Source organism: Stegostoma tigrinum, chromosome 4 (genome assembly GCF_030684315.1).
Source record: "Stegostoma tigrinum isolate sSteTig4 chromosome 4, sSteTig4.hap1, whole genome shotgun sequence".
NCBI classification, from domain to species: domain Eukaryota; kingdom Metazoa; phylum Chordata; class Chondrichthyes; order Orectolobiformes; family Stegostomatidae; genus Stegostoma; species Stegostoma tigrinum.
In genome coordinates this window covers 127,572,324-127,578,323 of record NC_081357.1, presented here as the reverse complement: position 1 = coordinate 127,578,323, position 6,000 = coordinate 127,572,324, and the positions used below count along the sequence as shown (strand labels likewise).

The window sequence follows — 6,000 nt, the reverse complement described above, 5'->3', positions numbered from 1 at the left end:
GCTGAGGTTGTTGTGGGAGGAGGCAACTGTGAACTAAGAAGATTGCTGCATGTGTTGGGAGGCTAATACATTTCCTTTGATCAATCATAGTTGCTCTCAGAGTAAAGGATACACAAACAAAACTGGTCATAGCATTATCTGCCCTTTATTCACAGTTTTCTTGAGGAATTTGCAATGGATCACATACACCCAATAATTTTCCAATCATGAGAGTTGGGGCAGAAGACTCACTGGTGGTGGTTGTGGGGAAAAAGAATAGTGATTACATCCCAGTATACATCACAATGTCATCAGCTGAGGGAGAGTGAGTTCAGGGGAATGGCAACAAGGACTGTCTTCATTAGGAAGTTTACGGATACATTATCATGCGCTAAATCCTTCAACAAGAACAACAGTCCCGATGAGCTGAAGGAAATCCCATGCTAAAAATCACTCAGAAGGTGAGCAGAATTTCAAGGCCAGTGTTGACTCCAGATGTACCTCCCAGGCTCCAACAGATAGCTGCGTACAGGAAGTGATGAGAAAAGAAACAGCTTTCTATTGGTAAAAATAAGCAAGTCACAAGAACAGTTAGCTTCAGAAACAGTAAACATTTCTATCTATTTTGATTTAGGTTGATATTATCACTGGGTAATTTATATTCCTGACTGAAATCTGGTTTGATAGCTCTTTTATTTTGATTTTAGCAGGATTGTGTTTCATTTAAACACAAACACACAATGTTGCAAATTTGTGGTTCACAGAAGTTTATTACACAAAAGAAATATACCACTTGTTCCAAATTCAAAATTTCCAAATAAATGGTATTAAAATGTATATAAAACATACACTACATCTCACAACAGGTGGATGGTGTAATTGACTTAACTTGTGGTCATTACAGCACTCTGGGGGTGGGCAGCTGCTTTTGTTATTTGGAAAAGTTTCACTCATAATGGTCATGTAGCCCTTCACCACCAGAAATGAATGATGCAGGTGTATGCTCATTTCCCAGGGAGGCCCCATTGCTCTTACATTTTATAGGAATTCCAGCTGCCACAGCTTTTTGAGGTCCCTGTGCAAGAGTTGGGTTTGATCCTGTGTAGGATAATAAAATGTGAGGCTGGATGAACACAGCAGGCCCAGCAGCACCTCAGGAGCACAAAAGCTGACATTTCGGGCCTAGACCCTTCATCAGAGAGGGGAATGGGGTGAGGGTTCTGGAATAAATAGGGAGAGAGGGGGAGGTGGACCGAAGATGGAGAGAAAAGAAGATAGGTGGAGAGGAGAGTATAGGTGGGGAGGTAGGGAGGGGATAGGTCAGTCCAGGGAAGATGGACAGGTCAAGGAGGTGGGATGAGGTTAGTAGGTAGGAGATGGAGGTGCGGCTTGAGGTGGGAGGAAAGGATGGGTGAGAGGAAGAACAGGTTAGGGAGGCAGAGACAAGTTGGACTGGTTTTGGGATGCAGTGGGTGAAGGGGAAGAGCTGGGCTGGTTGTGTGGTGCAGTGGGGGGAGGGGACGAACTGGGCTGGTTTTGGGACGCGGTGGGGGAAGGGGAGATTTTGAAGCTAGTGAAGTCCACATTGATACCATTGGGCTGCAGGGTTCCCAAGCGGAATATGAGTTGCTGTTCCTGCAACCTTCGGGTGGCATCATTGTGGCACTGCAGGAGGCCCATGATGAACATGTCATCTAAAGAATGGGAGGGGGAGTGGAAATGGTTTGCGACTGGGAGGTGCAGTTGTTTGTTGTGAACCGAGCAGAGGTGTTCTGCAAAGCAGTCCCCAAGCCTCCGCTTGGTTTCCCCAATGTAGAGGAAGCCGCACCGGGTACAGTGGATGCAGTATACCACATTGGCAGATGTGCAGGTGAACCTCTGCTTAATGTGGAAGTCATCTTGGGGCCTGGGATAGGGGTAAGGGAGGAGGTGTGGGGGCAAGTGTAGCATTTCCTGCGGTTGCAGGGGAAGGTTCCGGGTGTGGTGGGGTTGGAGGGCAGTGTGGAGCGAACAAGGGAGTCATGGAGAGGGTGGTCTCTCCGGAAAGCAGACAGGGGTGGGGATGGAAAAATGTCTTGGGTGGTGGGGTCGGATTGTAGATGGCGGAAGTGTCGGAGGATGACGCGTTGTATCCTGAGGTTGGTGGGGTGGTGTGTGAGAACAAGGGGGATCCTCTTTGGGCGGTCGTGGTGGGGGTGAGGTGTGAGGGATGTGTTGCGGGAAATGCGGGAGACGCGGTCAAGGGCGTTCTCGACCACTGTGGGGGGAAAGTTGCAGTCCTTGAAGAACTTGGACATCTGGGATGTGCTGGAGTGGAATGCCACATCGTGGGAGCAGATGCGGTGGAGGCGGAGGAATAGGGAATAGGGGATGGAATTTTTGCAGGAGAGTGGGTGGAGGAGGTGTATTCTAGGTAGCTGTTGGAGTCGGTGGGCTTGAAATGGACATCAGTTACAAGCTGGTTGCCTGAGATGGAGACTGAGAGGTCCAGGAAGGTGAGGGATGTGCTGGAGATGGCCCAGGTGAACTGAAGGTTGGGGTGGAAGGGGTTGGTGAAGTGGATGAACTGCTCGAGCTCCTCTGGGGAGCAAGAGGTGGCGCCAATACAGTCATCCCTTCCTCCCACCCCAAGCCGCACCTTCATCTCCTACCTACTAACCTCATCCCACCTCCTTGACCTGTCCGTCTTCCCTGGACTGACCTACCCCCTCCCTACCTCCCCACCTATATTCTCCTCTCCACCTATCTTCTTTTCTCTCAATCTTCGGTCCGCCTCCCCCTCTCTCCCTATTTATTCCAGAACCCTCACCCCATCCCCCTCTCTGATGAAGGGTCTAGGCCCGAAACATCAGCTTTTGTGCTTCTGAGATGCTGCTGGGCCTGCTGTGTTCATCCAGCTTCACATTTTATTATCTTGGATTCTCCAGCATCTGCAGTTCCCATTATCACTATTACATCCCTTAGGATGTGCCTTTTGACACCAGTGCATCATCCCCACAGCCTCGAGGAGGAACATTACAACAATCCAGTGTATGGTTGATCAGGGCAATCATATGGAGAGCATAAGATGGGGGAAACTGCTTGTTTCACTGCCCAGACGATTCTGGCAGTGCTCTGTGATACGCACCACAAATCATTGCAATATCAATGCAATTTCACCAGCTTAATTAATAAAACACTTAAAGAATTGCAAGGAGTTTTAGAAAACATACAATTACCACCTCAGCGATCAGTCTAGGTTGACTGCCAGGCAATAGGACCAACCTACTTCCTTGATGGTTTCCCTCTGAAAGTGCCAGTTGATTAGGAATTCTGGCCTCTGTTTTCCCTTTGGCTGCCCAACACACCTGTCCCTCTGCTTGGTCAATCTGTGCCTCTTGGTTGGTTTCGAGGAGACAAATTTCTGCTCCAAATCAAACTGGGCTTATACCAAAGTATCCCGTCAAGTCTGATTTTCCACACATGTTCTTCCTGTGCATAGTCACTTAACCACAAGGCATCTGGCGCACTTGCTTTTTGTTTCCTTCAAGAGCAGCTGTCTCACAGCCAACCACCTCCAAGTTGTGAGCAGTTGGCTGTGTCAAAGGTCAAAGGAGAAAATACAACTGCCATGGATCTTTCATAAAAACAGTTTGGCAAGTTACAAGATACTCTGACAATTGTCGGCTCAATTTAATTGTACTGAACCTGTTAGCATATTTTTACAGGGCAAGTGATGAAGAATAACCGCAAGAAATTGTCAAGAGGAATGGCTGGAGAGTTGGGAGTCACATAGAAATGTTATAGCTGGCATGGTGGGTGAAGGATCGTTTTACAGGTTCTCCAGGCCTGCAGAAGGTGGACGGTGTAATGACTGCCCCAAACCTGAAATTCAGTGTCAACTGATTGTCGTGGCAGACACAGCTCTTGCCTGTGTCCCCTGCCATGTGTTTGTACATGTGACATTGCCTACCACAACTTGTACAGTGATTGTATGCTCTGGGAATCCTGACTTTACAGCAGAAATCCTATCCGCTTCCTGTCCTGTTAGTGAGAGTCACACCACCCAAGTCCTGTCAGTGATGTTAGAACTTTGGAAAGAGTTGGTGGTCTGGATTTAGAAGTCATCTGAGCAAACACTTGTTCTCTGTCATAGACCCTATTGTTACAGTTCCTCTTGGGCTTCAGTATGACATAGAGGTAAGTACATTGGCCATGATGAGGGGAAGCTGTCTGCAGAGGGACACAGACTGGACCTTAACATAGAAGGCTGTACCCACCCAGGGCCTTAAGGCAGCACTGCTCCATGAGAGCCAGGAGCAGAGTTTTGGTTAGCTATGCTTCACCTCTTATGTTTTCCTTATCAAAACATCTCTCCCAGTGCCAACTGCAGCAAAAATGTAACAGTCCATCTGTTAGAAAGCTTCAATCAGTGGAGTCTGTGATAATTCTGGCCCCTGATGTGTACACAATTACAGAGTAGGGTGTCTATTAGATTGCAGGCCACATTCAGGGAGATAAACTGACAACAAGAATGTGCATGCATCCTGTATCACTCCCACTGAGTATGGGGTAATTGCACTTCCCCGTCCCAACACTAGACAATGGACCTTGCCAATATTTAGCCTCAGATATGTAAAAAATATAACAGTCACATCTTAAGTGGCTCTATCCCAATTTATCTTCACTTAACATTTTCATATGTTCACAGTTAGCCTCCGTACTTTTCATTAAAATTCACTAAATCTCTACCTGAATGAAAAATTCCCAATTAAATATAAAATTATGCAGAGGATGCGAATGCATTAACAAGGTCAGCATTTACTGTCCATCGCTATTTGCCATTGAGAAGAGAGACAGTTTATCTCCCTGTGGCAGTCCCCATGGCGTAGGTACACCCACAGTGCTGTTTGGAAAAAAAAACTTCCAGTTTTAAGCCAGTGACTATGAAGGACTGTGACTTAGACCTATAGTTCCACGTAAGGATGATTTGTAAATTGCAAGAGAACTTGTAGTTGATGGTTTATGGGTGGTAGAAGTTGCAGTTTTGGAAGGTGTGCTCAAAGGTGCTAGAAGAAGCACTGAGTGTAGCAGAAGCTGAGAATATACTGAGGAGTGGAGAGCGTCAATGTCCATCACCAAAAGTGGACAGGTCGCACTACCTCTGGCTGAGCTCATGCAGCAGTGAATGACATCACTGTTAGACTGGGCTAGTGGTAGATGGTGAGGAAATAAAACAAGAGAAACAAAGAACCGACCTTGCTGTCATTACCCTACTTTGTCACCAAGAGTGACCATTGCACAGTTCTTGGAGATACAATAACTATCATTACACTGAGGACATGATTAATTGTATTGCTAAATGAGGTTCAGAGTAAACAAAAACCAAAAGAACTGTGGATGCTGTAAATGAGAAGCAAAAATAGAGATTGCTGGAAAAGCTCAGCTGGTCTGGCAGCATCTGTCACTAGACGTGAAACGTTCACTTTGATTTCTCTTCACAGATACTGCTGGATCTGCTGTGCTTTTCCAGCAATTTCTATCTGAGGTTCAGAGAAGAACCAGCACCTTAAAGCTGGGATTCATATGGCTTTGTGAGGACACAATCTGCATGGTCTGGCATATCCCTCGTTCTGCATATCCCTCGTTCTGCATATCCCTCATTCTGCATATCCCTCATTCTGCATAGCCCTCGTTCTGCATATCCCTCATTCTGCATATCCCTCATTCTGCATATCCCTCATTCTGCGTAGCCCTCATTCTGCATATCCCTCATTCTGCATATCCCTCATTCTGCGTAGCCCTCATTCTGCATATACCTCATTCTGCATATTTTTCATTCTGCATATCCCTCATTCTGCATATCCCTCATTCTGTATATTCTTCAATCTGCATATCACTTATTCTGCATAGCCCTCATTCTGCGTAGCCATCATTCTGCATATTCTTCATTCTGCATATTCTTCATTCTGCATATCCCTCATTCTGCATATCCCTTATCCTGTATATCCTTCGTTCTGCATATCCTTCATTCTGCAAATC

General features: G+C 46.4%; 1 long non-coding RNA gene across 1 annotated transcript in view; it reads right to left on the bottom strand.

The window, feature by feature from the left end:
- Nucleotides 1–223: 223 nt before the first annotated feature.
- The window catches only part of LOC125452249 (uncharacterized), a 32,660-nt gene continuing 26,883 nt past the window's right edge, over nt 224–6,000 (bottom strand). Inside the window, exon 3 of the long non-coding RNA XR_007247506.2 lies at nt 224–501. This is a non-coding gene — a long non-coding RNA (uncharacterized LOC125452249). The remainder of the gene's footprint in view (nt 502–6,000) is intronic.